Below are 17,409 nucleotides of genomic sequence, written 5' to 3' on the forward strand. Positions count from 1 at the left end.
CAAATATTTTGCCCGCAGTTAGCTAACAGCCGGTAAAGCCTCAGTCGGTAAAGGCTTTACCGGCGGTCAGGACCTTTCCTGACAATTGTGCTGGACGCCGCTAAATCGTCAGCTTTTTATTGAAATGCTATCAATAGCTACGGTTATAATCCGTAGTATAACCGTAGCTATAGATTTAAAAACATATGGCTATGAATTAAATCGGTTGCTATAGAACTCATGGCTACTGATAACCCATAGCCATAGAGCAAATCTTTTTCTTCAGCAAGACAAAAAAAAGCAGAGAGAGAGAGAAGAAAAGAAAAGGTGACACTCATTTATCTTAGTTTTTTTTTTTTCTTTTTATGCTGCGAATGTTATCATCCTTGCTCAGGCCTTCTCTTTCACTGGAGATGTTATCAAATGATGCAATGTGGTCGCTTGGACAACTATGCTTGGACCTGAATCCTAAGAGCAGATCAAACCGGTGCGCTTGAGGCTGAAATTCCTCTCATTGCCCTTGTATAGAAAACGTCGCAGTGGCCAAGGAAGGACCACCACCAGGCACAATGAATAAGGCTGGTCATGGGCCCAATGAGCATTGAATCCGTTGAAGCCTAGCAAATCTGTCTGACCTACAGCCCACAAAATGAGAGAAGACCATAAATGAAAGGACTAAGAAAGGGAAATGGAAATCATTTAATATATTGAAATGAATAATCATATAAATGAATAATCATATTGAAAGGACTAAGACCATCCCGCACTTGAAGGGAACAAGAGAAATCCTCACAAGATATAGCAATGAAAGAAACTCTTCAGCTTCAACATCCGTAGATTTCTGCAAAATGGAGGAAGTCACATCCCTTGGGACCCTTCAAGCACAAAACATCCATTCACGGTGATATCCAAATCCACTACCTTGCAAGCCAAATTGGGGAACTGATCTTGCAGCTTACACTCCCCTAACCAGAAATCCTTCAAAAACTGAGCCCTCATCCCATTCCCCACCCAAAAACCAAACGCTCATCCCGTTCCAAATAACCATAGTCTACACCAACAAACTACCATCCCAACTTTGAAGAGTTTGAAGTTCAAAACTGATATAGAAATAAATACCAAAACAAAGATCGCTGTTTCTTCACAAATCATTATGAATGCTGCAACTTCCTTAGAAAAAGTGTGTGAAGAAAATTAACGGTCTTTCAACAGGATGATATTCTAGTCAAGAAAATCAGGAAATATACCAAATAGCAACAGTAAATACACATTGTAATGTTTTGTAAGCAGTGTTCAGAGTATCAGTACCATTATATATCAATGACCGAGGATACAGAAACATGTATCAGGACATGTTAAGAGACACATGTTTAGACATGTAAAAATAAAAATATCGTAAAAGACAACTATATATAATAAGTTTCTTGCACTTGTCCAACCTAAATCTTCCTTTGTATATTTATTAAATCTTCGAGGCTAGAGTGTGTGTTTGAGTTTTCATAATTTTCCATTTCTAGCGGTAGCTCATCCTAACAGGTTCTATAAATCTATAACGGTTAAATAAAGGAAGATATATCAAATGGAGCATGGTTTTCACAATCTAATTTCACAAAAACCAGTACATCCTTGCATGTGGGCCCCATCAGGCCACAATCTAATTTCACAAATCATGCCAACCCAAGTCAACAAACAAAGTTGGCAGTGAAAATCACCTTGAAACATAACAAGGCGAAGATAGTTACACATTCAACTTATCTGCACAAGGGTTAATGAGAAAAGAAAAGCAAATGGAAAAGAAATCAATGAGACTAAAATAGACAAGGGTGGTTAGCATTCAGCTAGGCAAAAGATACAGATATCGTAAGGCTCTAAAAATTACTTTGTAAAATTTCCATAGACTTAGCATTATTGGACATCCTTCCAAGAATCTGAACACTCCAAAGATAGTGATTAACCAGAAGAAACTGCAGACAAGCTGAGTATGTGACCAATTTCTATTTAATTCTAAATCAGTTTTTATTTTTTTCATAAATGAGTGGCCCACCTGATGAGTTGTCATACTTGTTTTTGTTATGATCACATATGCATTAGAACCATCATCTGGACCGCTCGTCATGAAATCCATTGTTTTGAGTACATTGTTATTGCAACATGACATCTTAAAAGACAATTTAAGGGCATGTTTGGATCAAATTTAATTACGATTACTAGTGTAATGAATGGATTTTAACTTGAAACTATCAAGCTCTGAAAGCAGGGTAAAAGCTGTTCAAGGGAAAATAAAAGATTAGACAATGGCAAAAAGACTCTGTTACCTTTTTCTAGTGATGATGATAAATTTTAGAAACACATTGCATAAGAGAAAATAGATACTTGCCTGAACAAGGTAAGTTCATCCACATGATATTTGTAACGAGAGGTTTCCTGAGAAAACAGATAACAAACTGTTATTCATCAAAATTATAAAGAGCAAAGGCTAGGAATGATTAAAAACACTATCAATATCCTCATCCTTAATATCATATAGGCTCAGAATCTTGCAAAATGCAACACATAGAAGGCAAATTTGTCAATCTACTTTCATGAAACAACAATTTTCATCTAGCGTAGAAAAGTGAAGAAGATAACAATGATAAACAACTACAGTAGGAAGAAGTGCCAAAAAACTTCCACACAATAAGCTAAATGATCAATGCAAGTCATAGTATAGAAACTAACAAAAAGAAAACCAAATTGAGGAATGGTGCAAATTCCTGGACCAAAAAGATCACCAAAAATGAATTTTGCGTGGACCAAAAAGTTAGGGAAAGAAAAAAAGGAAAAAAAAATGAGGAAGAGCAAAATAAGCTTACCATCTCTAAAGAGTTACATTCCAACAGGGAAGCACAAGGATAGAAGCAGAATTGCCAAATCAGGTAACCATACTTGACCTGACCAATTCCAACCAGGGGGTCAGCCCAAGCCCAATCCAGCTTAAAGAGGACCTAACTGCAATTTTACATTCATGAAGAAGTAGCACACATTAGCAGTTAAAATTAGCTCACACTCCAAATCACCATTCATTGTGTTTCAGACCACCAAACAATGATTGTTGATTTGTCGGGAAGTTGTCCCATGCAGTCCGACTTTGTAATATGGTGAAAACAAGCTGGCTGATTCCAGAATGTGATGAGACATGTTCAGAGTCAGTTCAAAGAACACAAGAGATACAGATATTCTTATAGAAATCTCTAAATACAAAGTATCTACTACATAGCTTGTAATGATACACATCTAATAAATTACAACTTTTAGCTGTTCAGAAATCCAAATTGTCCAAATTGCTGACCCAATTGTAGATGAAGCTATACATCACTGTCAGATCTTGTGGATTTGGTGGTATCATAGGTCCCCACAAAAGAAAAGAAAACTAGGGGAAAAGCGATAAAGCTTTTGATTACTTGCTGTCACCAACAAAGTCAGTGAAAACCACATCATCTTCAATTAAAAAACAATCTGTTGGTGGCCAAATATCAAGTTATGAGCTTACCTAGCAATATCAAGAGAAAATCTCAGAGCTTTAGAAGGCTGTAGACGTCCTTTCTTTTGAAGGTAATTCGCCAAATCTCCCTGAAATCCACTGAAGTACATGAATCCATATGGTTTAATGACATACATAAATGTTACCTAGACAATGCAGTCTTCAAAATAATATTTTAAGTGATGCCATATGTATTATCAACATCAATGTAAATATAGAAATAAATAAGACAGGCCACAACAAGTGCCACCTGATGTCCATTAAAATTGCAACCTGTTAACAGTTTGTAATATGGCTGAAATATGTACTGGCAAAGCCTCATGTAATAGAAGGTGACGAAGAACCTGTGTATATGTTGCAATCTAGGGTGAGGCTTTTTATATCAGACAAAGAAAATTATAAATCTAATCATGCAATAAAGTAAGCACCTTAAAAATGATAAGAATAACAGTTGTTTGTTCTTCAAGAGCTGCTTTGCTCAACCATGTTGCTAAAATCATCATACCACCTTTGATCAAAAACATGAAAAATAAATTTTAGAATGACTACATTCAGATAAGGGAACCAACTTTCTAACATCATCAACTAAAGCTCAGAAACAACGGATGTAAGTACAAGGGAAGAAAATCTCAGGCATAAATGCAGTGGTAAAAGTGTTGGAGCTGGCCTTAAAGGTAAATGACTCCATGTACTCTATTTGGAATTTTGCCCTTCTATATACTAGTAATATCCTTGTAATTTATTGTCTGATTGTGCATCTAGATTTTTGCATATGCATGTGGATCAAGTCAGCGAAAGTTAGCATCATTCCACTATGGTAGCTCACATGTACGCACACATGTTCAAATGCACATGCATATGACCATATGGGGCCCTTCAGTGAGGTGGAAAACCTAATTACACTCAAACCCAAACCCACTGGCAATAAAATCAAACCAGAAGATGATAATCCAAACACCAAATTCAAAATTTGATCTGTTTCCTATAGTGTGGTCCACCTGCGAATTGGATCTACTTCATTTTTGGCCTAATACACTAAAATTATCTAGCAAAACGGATGGAAGGCATAGATTTTCAATAAATATATCAAAGTGGGCCCCACAGTAAGGACCGAACCTAATCCGCTCACTATATCCACCTTTTTTTATGGATATGGGTCCGAATCCAAAAATGTGCGAGTGTAGGTCATGGTAGAGGAGGACTACTAAAATAAATACTCTTGCATATGCAGGCATCTCAAAATGCAGAAAACACCCCATACACCGAACCGAAATTGCATAAAATAAAATTAAAAAAAAAAAAAAAAAACAGAGATTCAACACTAACACTCCGAAATCTCAGTGTATGATGGGTTTGAATCCGAAAAATTAAGATAGGAGAAGGTCATGTCAGAAGTGGACTACCAATGTACATAGTCATGCGCATACAAAAACCAAATTACACAAAATACCCCTTACTACAGAACCGAGATTCACGCACATACACCGAAAATTCAGTGTATATATCAGCACCTTAGATGGCAATGAGGTTTGGATAGCAAGAACGCCGTCCGATGATGAAATCTCAGCTGCAATCTCTCATCGCTCTGCTGTCTTAGATCTACAAACGGAGAGAGAGACTGAGAGAGACAGAGATGGCAGAGAGAGGGAGAGTGTTGGTGATGAGTTCGAGAGTGGAGAGGGAGGGAGAGAGAGGTATAGAGAGATCGAGTGGAGACGGAGAGGTGCAGAAAGAGAGCGGAGAGTGAGATCAGGCGCAGAGAGAGAGAGAGAGAGAGAGAGAGAGAGAGAGAGAGAGAGAGAGAGAGAGAGAGAGAGTGGAGAGGTAGATCGGGCACAGAGAGAGAAATGAGGCGGCCGGTTAGGGCATTTGCGATTTTGATTAGGGCATTTGTGATTTTAATTAAATAGGAACACTTTGCCTGCAGTCGGCTTTGATTTCCGCGGGCAAAGGTTTCCACCAAGTGTCGGTTCTGCCCTCCTTTCTGGTAGTGCATTATTTATGTAGAGAGGAATGCTCGCACATTCTTATGTGAGTACCTATGCGCACCTTTGTACATGTGTCATGGGCATAGAATCTGAACGGTTCACGTGATGCGGCACTCCTTGAGACCTCATAAGACCAATTTTCAGCCCGATACACAACTTTAGTGGGCCATGGAAAAAGGAAATTGTTTCCTCACTTGATTTGCATTTCTCTTTGCTATGGCACACAAGAGTTTTGGATTGGATTGAAAATTGGTCTTCTATGGTTTGAGGGGGTGCTCCATCACATGGACGGTTAAGATTTTGTTCCCATGACCCGTGTGCAAAGGTGCACACGGGTGCTCACGTAATAAGGTGCACGGGTGAACATTCCCTACCGTGATGCGTGTCCAACATCTACCCCAACAGTCAGATGCACCATTCCATGGTGGGCCGCGGGCTTAAAAATCAAGTCAATCGATGACTTTTGTGGGCCACACCACTTACAAAAGTTGAGAGGGGTTACCCTCCCATTAAAACATTCATAATCATTTGTTGGGCCCACCGAGATGTGGTTCACAAATCCAGCCCATCCATTATGTGTGTCCCACTTGGATGAGGTGTCAAACTAAGTTTCATATTCATACAAATTTTAGTGGGCCCCACAAAGTGCTTTTATATGTTTTAGGAATGTCTTCACATGATTTTAGATGGTATGGCCCATCTGAGTCCCATACATGACTGATTTTTGGGATATCCCATCATTTCTAGGGGACCCATCAAATGCACAATGTTGATGTTCAACAGGCATCACGATGGGGCCCACACAACTCGAATTGTATGGAACCATTTTAGGGTCGAGCTCATGGGAACTTCCTACGTGGTCGAGTTGTGTGGGCCCCACCGTAATGTGTGTCAACCATCTACCCCATCAGCCAGATGCACCATTCTATGGTGGGGTATGGGCTTAAAAATCAAGGTAATCCATGACTTGGGTGGGCCACACCACATGCAAGAATTGAGAGGGGTTACCCTCCCATTAAAATATTCATAATCATTTATTGGGCCCATTGAGATGTGGTTCACAAATCCAACCATCCATTGTATGTGTCCCACTTGAATAAGGGGTCAGACCAAGTTTCAACTGCATTCAAAACTAAGGTTGGCCCCACCAAGTACTTTTATATGTTTTAGGCATGTCTTCACATGGTTTTATATGGGATGACCCACCTGAGTTCCGGATATAGCTGATTTTTGGGATATACCATAACTTACAGGTGACCTATCTAATGCACAGTTTTGATGCTCAATACACATCATGATGGGGCCTACATAGCTCAACCTCATGGGAAGTTCCCATGAGGTCGACCTTATACTACTATTTCACATATAATAACCTAAAGAAATTCGGGAAAAAATTAGCACTGTAGACACTTCCGTATTATGTCTTCTTCTTTTTTTTCGACGCCTGAAAACTTATGCTACCAAAGCAGATTTTTATGGTACGGAAATAGGGTTTCGGACAAAAATACCCTTGGTCTTGAGAGTAAAGCAGCTGGAAAAAGTGGGGATATTTTCATCTTTATGGGTTTGTCCATATGGGTAGAGGTCTAGTTTGGTTAGGTAAGTTTTATTCAGGTTGAGGAAAAAAGGTGAGTGCTCCGTCGGGTTATACTAAAAACTTACCCGAAATTCTCTCTTCTTTTTCCTGAGTATAGCTGCAACAGTACTTTATGTGTGTTTGAGATCCCAGCCGCTCATAAAGTGGACCCCATCATGCACATTTATTGACCCAATTATCAAGTTGGTCCATCCATCAAATTGGACACACATGAATGAAAAACAGATAGTTAAAAAGATATGACCAACATTCTACACGTATTATTCCACCTGATGATGAGGCCACGGGCCCACGGCACATGCAAATTGAATGCCACCTGATGAACGGCCTAAATCTTGCACAAACGCGCAGCGTTGAGCTCATGATACTTACATGATCCAAAGCCAGGTGGATATATTAAAGTACACGTAGACCCCACCCATTATAGAATACAAAATCTAGCTTGAATGACTTTGATTTTGGTCAAAAAAAGAGAAACGCACTATGTTCTAGTTTGGGAAGCTGTTTTCTTGGATTGGAATCTACATGGCTTCCATTACCTCTCTCACATGATATTTGATAACAAATTACATCGCTTAGCACCATTACTAATTGAAAATAGACATGCTTGTAAAGTCATGAAATCTACATTGGTGTCTTTTGGGAATGAGATTATTGCATCTGACCTTTGATTAAGATGTAGGGTCAAAATAGAATGTAAGAATCACTCCCATTTAGTTTAATCCATGTTACATGGACACATACACTGTGTGTTGGGGCCCACCTAGACAACATGTGCAACCATAGTGTCCTAAAGTCAGGAAATCGGATATGCAATACTCGGTAGGGATGGCAATATGCTGGGCTAGGGCTCCACTGGGCTGGGCTGGATCAAATTCAGGTGGGCCATAACAAATGAAATAATGGGTAGAGAGACATCCACCTTTGATTTTTAGAAGGCCCACTGTGATGATTATATGAAATCGACTCTAACTATTAGATGGCACATCAAAATTTAGATACGGGCCCACCAATCATTCCATCCATGAAAAACAGTTTGGAGGGTATGTATTTTCCATACACTTTCTCTAATAATGTGGTACACTTGAATCAGGAATTGAGCTGCATTCAGGCCCTCGGCATAACAAGGGGGTGACGCACCTAGTGGTTTAGGTAACATCACACTAGATCCACTAAGCCTGAGCCGCAAACCCCTTTGTTTACACTTTTTTTTTTTTTTGGAAAGTGGGCTCCTGCCACCAATTCATTAACCACAGGAATATACAGATCTTCAGGTGGGTCCCAACAAAAAGAGACGGGCCTCACCTATCATATGCCCCCTGACAAAGCTACATACAGAATTAAAAATACTCGAAATGGACAAAGAAAATACCGAAAGCAGAAATTGCCAATTCAAATGAAAGGTAATCTAATTAAATATTTTGCTTGTGAATTATGGTTTTAATGTAACATATAAGCACTATCATTACAATTTTTATAATGTTTGTTTAAATATGTAATTCACCACATAATTTAATAGTCAAGTGCCAGTATAATAAGAGATAAGTAAAGAAATTTATAATTATTATAATTTAAATTTATATTAAAGTGAAAATTAGTTCCGAACACGCATGTCCTTCTAGTTATTGTTTGACATTTCAGCAAGGTAAAGTATCATTAGTAAATACAATGCCTAGCTAAATATGAGAATTGTTAGCTAAATTACTTGTTTTTCAAGACACATATATTGTAATTTATAATCATTACAGTTTTACAATAGGTTATGCTGTAATTCACAGTTTAAACAGTCCTAATAAATAATTACTTAGATTGATAAGTTAACTTATTAGAAACCTTTCATTTTTAAAGCTATCATAATGTAATTTCTATATTATGCAGCTAGTTTTTGGTAAAATACCCTTAAAATTTTCTCAAATAGTATTGTGATTTCAACATAATAAATATTTGAAATTTTAAACTAATTAGTATCTACCAATATTTTAAAATTTTAATACTACACCATAAATTTCTATAAATTTCTGTGATCACCTTGGACATGCTATTCAATGCCCATGCTGGGCCTGGGTCCTGGTCATCATAGTGCAAGCTGGGCTGCCCCTGCTAATGGTGTATGCCACATAATGCTCTTCAATAGTAGACCTAAAAATAAATGCTTGTGAAGACAATACAACACAAATAATAGGCCAAATATTGAATGGCCTGGATCATAAAATCTAAGAACATTTTTGGGTCAAACCCCATCTATTGCCTGTTTTTTTTTAAAAAAAAAAAAAATTAAAACCATGAGGATCTATTGCCGGCTTCATTAATTTAGCACCTGTATATCCAACCATGGTCCACCAGCACAAAACGGGCAGGTTGTTGCTCAAATTTCTCAAATACTCCAGCATCCACTTGAACCCACCTCACAACCGTTTTGTTTTAATTTTTTCTTTTTTAAGATTTATTTGAAATATAATGGTAGTTCACTGCTTTTTAATGTAATTTTTAATAAAGTTTATTATCATTATTTTTTAATCAAACCTGATTAAAATTTATGAGATTTAGTTGAGTTAAGTCATTCAATTCTTGGCTCATTGTTGGACTGAGCCAAGTTTGACATGGAACTTTATACAGTAGGCATATGATGCAAGACAACTAACTACTTTAAAAAATCAGAGTAATAGATCCAGGCGAATCAATTCCTTCATCTCATAGCATAGGCCTCACTTCCCATGAGTTGGGTCATGGCCGAACTCACCTCATGAGTTCCACATCACATGGGTCTCACCTCACATGAGTCACCCCCCTCACAAAGGTGGCCCACCCCCACTCGAGCCCGGTGTGAAATTTTCCCTGCACTAGGGTACTTTCAAATAATGAGAAAGCATTAATTAAACCATTAACTCTATGATACTTGCATAGGCAAAAGGTGGGAGCGCAACTTGGGCAGGTTGCCAAGCAAGCCCAACCAACCTCAAGCTGGGTCAACCTGTGACTCGATCCAACCCTAGCCCAATCTAATGTACCATATCATCAACTCTAATCCATATCAGGTGGGTCGGGCCCACAGTACTAAAATAATAAACTCTACTAACAGTAGTAATTTAGTAGCCTATACTAAATGTACCTTAAATATATAATTTATACTATATATGTAATATAGGCTCAGGTTGCCCGAGTACTCAACCCAAGCACAACACAACCTGGGTTTGTATTCAGTATTTCCAGCCCAAGCCCAACCTGATCTCTGCCCAACCCAACTGGATCAAAATTTTGGGTTGGGCCAGTTGGGTTTTAGTTGACCCAACCAAATTGCACCTCTAGCAGAAAGTAGGATCCGACAATGGGCTAGGCTAGCCTGGCCAGAATGAGTCTAAGACAATTTAAGGCTGGGTAGATGAGTCTGGAGGGCCATGTGTTGTAAATGGGCTTGAGTTTTAGGCCCACTGATTAATTGATTAGATTTGACTTTCATATGCTTTAGGCCTACAAGTAGGGCTGAACTTATTAAACATTTGGGGAGATGATCATCTGGATGGTGGACCCAGTTGGGCTGTTATAGCACATCTGGTGTTCTGGGCTCTTAACCATTGTCCCATTTGCCACCCTAGAAAGAAAATTTACTAGAATAGTGTAGATGAATGGAGTCAGATATGCATAGATATCCAATCTCTATGTTTAAAATCTGATGGTCTAATTAAAAAATTTTAGGGGGTCCGCTCTCAGCTAGTCATCAATCTGATTTGGGCAGCACCAGAATCATTTTAGTTTTGGTAAGTGGTAGTGGGATTCAGGTCCATTTGGGCTTGGATAGTTCCCTGTTGGTTTCATTTTAGCTAGTTTTGTGCAAATTGAAACCATTTAAGAATTGTATCTAGAAGTTTATTTAAATTTCACTCCAACCATTAGATGTGTAATTATGCTAACATTTGATTCATGTGGGCCACATCAAAGGAAACAGAGTGAGGGATCCACACTTGATTTGCATGAAGCCCGCCATGATAATTAAACGAAGTCCACTCCAACCGTTAGATTTCACACCAAGCATTAGCGTCATAGAGCCCAAAAATAAGGCCTATATGTGATTCTGGTTGGCCACACCAAGGGATCAGTTTGGAGGGTACTTCTGTACGCTATTTTCATTCGTGTGGCTCACTTGAATTATGGATAGGGATGATTGGATCTAAAATACAATAAGACTATGATAGGCTTACTTGAGCTGCATATCACTCGTCACCGTAAAAATATTGTTATCATGCAAATGCTAATGGGCTGGGGCAGGCCAGGGTCATGTTGGAGTGGCTTGAATTTTAAGCCCGATCGAGCCTTGCCCTTGGGCTTGGCCTTGCTCTAGGTGGGCCAGCCCATATTGACAGCCCCATCCACCCCAACTTAAACTTTGATGTTTAAGCCCAACTACTAATAGTGTTGTGCTTGCTCATGTGATCATGATTAAATGGACATCGTAAAACAAATCTAAAGAAAATAAGAAAATGGTATAAAATTGGACTTGGATTCCCTAGTGACCCCTTCAGTACCAGCTTCAATTCTCAAAAAGATCTGTGGGCCATACCATGTGTTTTTTCCATATTGTCTATCTATTTTCCCAGCTTATTTTAGGGCATCAGCTAAAAAATGAGGCAGATCCAAATCTCAAATAGACAACACCATATAAAACAACAGTTCATCCAGCGGATGCAATCTTAGATTCCAGTCTGTTCATCGGATGTGGAAGTCACGTGGGGTACAACTTAAGCGGATTAGGTGAGACCCCGGGCTTACCCAAGGTGGTGGTGCCATTGCCATGGGCCCCACCTTGATGTATGTGTTATGTATCCATGGTCTCCACTTTCAGATCATTTTAGCGCATTTTCTAAAAATGAAGCAGATTCGATCATAGATTCAATTATCAAGTGGACCATACCGTCAGAAACAGTGGTGCTTGATCATTAATGGGCCACAAAAGTTTTGGATCAAGTTGATATTTGTTTTTTCCCTTTCATCCAAGCTTATGTGATCTTATCAATAGATTGGATGGACCACATTATAGGAAACAGTGTTGAAAGAGTGTCGACCATTAAAAACTTTTTGGGGGCCATAAAAGTTTTGGTTAGAGCTGGGCATTAGACCGAGTCGGATCGGATTGGGTCCAACTCAACTCGGTTCAAAAATTGTCGGGCCTGACCTGAACCCGATCCGATCCGATCCGGGACCAAGTCCGGGTCATTTAACCCGAACCAATCCGAACTACTACTGGCCTGAATCGATCCGAGTCTGACTCGATCAAGAAAACCGAGTCGGATCGGATTGGGTAAGATTCGGTTCATTCATTTCTTTTAACGGTGTGGAAATCATTATTCTCAGTATCTAATGGTGTGATTTACTTGATTATTAAATATACTTAAAATTTTTTATCAACCCCTACTATGATCTGAAAAAACTAATGGACGATGTGGATAAACTAAAAAGTTCAAGATGGGTCCCACATAGTTTACTCAGAGAGAAAAACTTACAACTGTATAGCTTCTTGAAGAAGTTTCACCCGCTACATAGCTTCTCGAAGAAGCTTTATAAAAGTATTGCTTGACGCCTATCTGTAGCTAGCCTGTAGCTAGCACCAGCTGTATAGCTGCTTTAGTACGTGTCATGCGAAGACAGCACAGACGCTCTGAGTCGTGAGAACGGTTCAAAGGAGATCAAAGTTACATGGGCCCCACAGTGATGTATTTATTATATCTACATCGTTCATCTATTTTTAGAGATCATTTTAGAGTATTATCCAAAAAATAAATCATATCCAAAGATCATCTGGACCACACCATAAATAGTGGCGGAGATAATGATTTTCACCGTTAAAAAATTTGTAGGGCCTACCATAACGTTTATTTTACATCTAATCTGTTCATAATGTCACAAGTAACTGAGTTTGAGCCGAGTCGAGCTGATTTTTCGAAGTTGAAAAAATTTCATATCAAGTCCCAAATTGAATCGAACTAGTTCAGTGACTCGATTACTTTGATATTGATATTTCTCATCAAGTGTTCGATGAAATGACTCAAGGAAGTGTCAGTTGGTGGCAATGAAGCTATGTATATGAAATAAATACCATTTTTTTCTTGATTTTGATATTACCTATAGGGTGTTTGATGAAATACCTATAAAACTTTTGCTGTTATTTTACATACAATGTGAATTTGAAAGTGCAGTCCATGTGTCTGTGAAAATACCACACAGGCAAACTCAGATCTAACTGGCCTGAGCTGCTAACCGAATCGAGCCGAGCCAGTCAGGTTCAATGACCGAGCCGAGCTAAGTTCAAGCTGGGTCAGCTAGTGCCCAAGCAAAATCGAGTTGTGCAGCTTGACTGGGTTAGACTCTGTACACCTCTAGTTGGGACCGCTCAGTAATAAAATCACCCGAATGCAAAGAATGAAAATTTATATTTCCCATAAACAAGGACTCAGACTCGATTATTAAATGCAGAGCATCGCTTAGTGCTCGGGTGTGAAGAGTAAAACTTGTGTACATCCGACATGTGTCAACACAGCACATAGGTGCAAGATCCGATCCATCCATGAGGTTGGTACGAGCTTGTACACATCTTGTTATAAATTAATCTGCTCTATTTGATGGCTAAGAAATCTTCGGCCAAGTCCAGAGTCAAATGTTTGTTTTGCTAATTGTACCCAACAAGACCGGTGGATCAATCTGATTTTTCGTCTAAAGAAACAGTATATTGGGTTTTTTCTGATGGATGAATTAGATCTCACACATGTGATGCCATTGTAGCATATGTATGGCATATGTGTGAGCTTTATTACACGCGTCTGAGCTTTATTACAGGCCAGGGCAGGTGTCGGTGAACTCATTCGTCCACAGTCGGTGGTCATCATGAGAAATGTATTGGCACTTGCATTTCACTCGCGTTCTCTTCACCTTTCTCCAACTTTTTAACGAGTGTACCTTTGCCTACGTGGCTTAATCTCTGTCATATACAAGGAAGTTTTATTAACCATGAGATTGGTTCATTTTTCCATACTGAATGGTCAGTATTGAATGATTTTCTCCGGTTGCCTTGCTGCCGACTAATCAGATGGCTAAGATGATCTTATCTGTGAACCATTCATTTAACATTCAAAGAGGGGACCAACGATTTTCTCCGGTTGCCTTGCTGCCGGCAAAGCTCCTATCGGCTTCATCAGTCAACTGAAGCTGTCATTTCTTCATGCAATCTGTGATTGGTGACACAATGGTACTGAAATTTTTCACCAACCAATGATAGAATGTCGCTAGTCCATGAAAATTCACACTTCATGAATATTTGTGAGAACCGGCCATTCTCTTATTACCTTCACCTTTTTCTCATCCACCCGAATGCCCGTGGATTTTATGACAAAACCCAGAAACAATAGGCTATCAATCATGAAGCTGCACTTTTAAAAATTAAGATACAGTTTATTTTTAGTGAGCATTTGAAGGACCTTCTTGAGGTGTTTCATATGGGTGGTTTCGTCTTGACTGTATATCAAAATATCATCAAAATAAACCACAACGAACTACCCAATGAAATGTTTTAGAACTTGATTCATTAATCTCATAAATGTGCCAGGCGCATTCGAAAGACCGAAGGGCATAACCATCCATTCGTACAATCCTTCCTTAGTCTTAAAGGCCGTTTTTCACTCATCACCCCGCCGTATTCGAATCTGATGGTAGCCACTCCTTAGGTCCAATTTAGAGAATATTTTGCACCCTCTAGCATGTTCAGCATATCGTCCAACCGTGGTATAGGAAACCTGTATTTTATGGTGATTTTGTTGATGACTCGGCTGTCGACACACATGCGCCAACTCTCATCTTTCTTTGGAGTTAATAGAGCTGGTATAACACATGGACTCATGCTTTCTCGAATAAGACCCTTACGGATCAACTCCTCTACTTGTCCCTGCAGAATCTCGTACTCATTCGATAATGAGGACGATTAGGTAAACTGGACCTAGGGACAAAGTCGATACGGTGTTGGATATCCCGCATGGGGGCAACCCATTGAGAAGGTCATCAGGCCAGATTTCTTTGAATTCATGTAGAAGGGGCCTTAGTCTTTCAAGGATGATGGTAGGTTCGAGTTCTTCCTCTTTTACAATTAATGCGTAAGTCTGTCCTGTTTCTTTGGATTCTTCCACGAAGTTCCGTATGGTTAAGAGAAAACGACCCTCCACTTTAGAAGTTTTAGGTAGTCCCTCTGGATCCATAAGGGCCAGTATAGTCTTCCAACCGTCCTTGACGAAGATATATATGTTATCTCGCCCTTTATGAGTAGCGTCACGGTCAGATTGCCAGGGCCGACCGAGTAGTATGTGACATGCTTCCATATCAACCACATCGCATACTACTTCATCCTTATAATGTTTGCCAATTGAAAAGGATATGGTGCATTGTCTAGTTACCTTTGTTTCGCTGACCTTCTTGATCCAACCGATTGTATATGGAAAGGGACGACGCTCCGTTTTCAATTGTAATTTTTTCACCATGATCTTGGAGACGATGTTTTCACTGCTCCCACTGTTAATAATTTATCTCACAAACCTTTCGATTCAATGTACACCTAGTGCAGAATATGTTATGCCGCTGTGGATACACTTCTTTTCTTGGCGCATATAATAGTCGCCTCACGACGAGCGACTCGTCATGATCTTGCTGAACCTAACCTGAATCATGTGCCTCGTCCTCGGTGGTATGCTCCTATTCTTCAATATTTGGATCTTCATAAGCGTTATCAACACTATCATCATTAATGGCGAGGTTTATCACTTTTCGCTGGGGACAAGTATTTGATAGGTGGCCCGGTTGGCCACAACAATAGCAGTTGTCAGTCCTTGACTGATCATAGGGGTTTAGAATTCTACTTGGACTAGCAACAGTCGATACGTCCCTTTGAGGTCTACCTTGCCCGCTTCCCTGATCTCGGTTCTTAGACGTAGAGGTTGAGTGCATGCTCCTACGGGCTCCTTCCCCTTGGGTTGTGGCGTTCCCTGGGATGGACCTGCCATAGGGATCCTTGCAGTAGGATAGGTTCGTGTGTTAGGACGTTCAAGTTGTGCTTCTGCTCGAGTAGCCAACTTGATCGCATCATTCATCGTCGAGACGGACTGCATCTGGACCCGATCCTAGATAGCCATACGCAATCCACCATTGAATCGGGCAACTTGCTGCGATTTAGTCTTGACCAAATTGTTACGCGCCGCTAGGCGGTAAAATTCTTCTACGTATTTTCTCACCGACCAACTACCTTATCGACAATTTTGGTATTGTTGGAATTATACCTGATCGTAATCACTAAGGAGGAATCAGACACGTAGTAGTTGCTTCATCCGCTGCCAGGTGCGGATTGATGCTTTCATCTGCCTGGTTCGCGCGAGTTGTAATCGTTCCCACCAAGCTGAAGCTCCTCCTTTCAACTTGTAGGCCACAAGCTTAACTTTTTTTGCTTTAGGGATGTCCATATAGTCGAAAAATCGCTCAACCCCAGAAAGCCAATCGAGGAAATTCTCAATGCGTAGTTGGCTATTTAAGTTAGGAATATCAACCCGCATCTTAAATTCTTGATTTGTTCGATCTACTCGATCGCCTTGTCTGGGGTGTTGGAAGATTAGGTCGTCGATTTCCTCGTCACTGGAGCTCCCTTCCTCAAGAGTGACCCTTGGATGCACTGCCGGTAATATCCTATGATCAGGGCGATTACGAGTTTCGGCAATTGACAGTGGAGGATTACCACCAGGAACATGGAGTTGCCTTAGATTTTCCGCCAAGATATTCATTATACAGTCGATGGAAGCCTGTAGCCCTTGCATTGCTTGCCGATTCTCTCGTTGCGGTACTTTGAAAGCTGTCACCGTTAAAGGTAAATTTCCTGGAGCACCGTCCATGGGATTATTGCCTGACCCGTCGTTTGAAGCCATCGATCTGAGGAGAAACCACGCTTTGATACCAAACTAACGCAGGGGAGGACGTGAGGTCGAGCACCGTCTTCCTCAAGAGGATAACTATTCCGAATCCACGGAACTTCTCTGGACTCCTCATAAAGACTTCTCGAATCCACGAGGAAAGAAAGCAGGAAATAGAAATAAATTTAAATAAATTCGAAATTGATTAATAAATCCATAAAAACGAGTTCACAACCCTTTAAATAAGGGTACCAAGCAATGGGAAAGAAATCATAATCAAACTACAACTATAACTCCTAGAATTCGCGACTAACTATAAATAGTAAACTTACTATTTATAGACGGTCGTGATGTCTACTAGGGCGCAAGGTTTTCGGCCAAAAATAGTAAGTGTCCTAT

The 17,409-nt window shown here is 39.8% G+C and overlaps 1 long non-coding RNA gene across 2 annotated transcripts; it reads right to left on the bottom strand.

The window, feature by feature from the left end:
* Positions 1 to 1,944: 1,944 nt before the first annotated feature.
* Positions 1,945 to 4,073, bottom strand: LOC131223401 (uncharacterized). Of its 2 annotated transcripts, none has more exons than XR_009160439.1 (4): positions 3,928 to 4,073; positions 3,509 to 3,598; positions 2,832 to 2,967; positions 1,945 to 2,403 (listed from the first exon to the last, which is right to left on the bottom strand). It is a non-coding gene; the product is annotated as an uncharacterized LOC131223401 (long non-coding RNA). The 2 variants fall into 2 exon arrangements; XR_009160438.1 differs by having other exon boundaries at positions 2,832 to 2,909; positions 3,928 to 4,069.
* Between the last annotated feature and the right edge of the window lie 13,336 nt (positions 4,074 to 17,409).

This window comes from Magnolia sinica, chromosome 13, assembly GCF_029962835.1.
Source record: "Magnolia sinica isolate HGM2019 chromosome 13, MsV1, whole genome shotgun sequence".
In the NCBI taxonomy this organism is placed as follows: domain Eukaryota; kingdom Viridiplantae; phylum Streptophyta; class Magnoliopsida; order Magnoliales; family Magnoliaceae; genus Magnolia; species Magnolia sinica.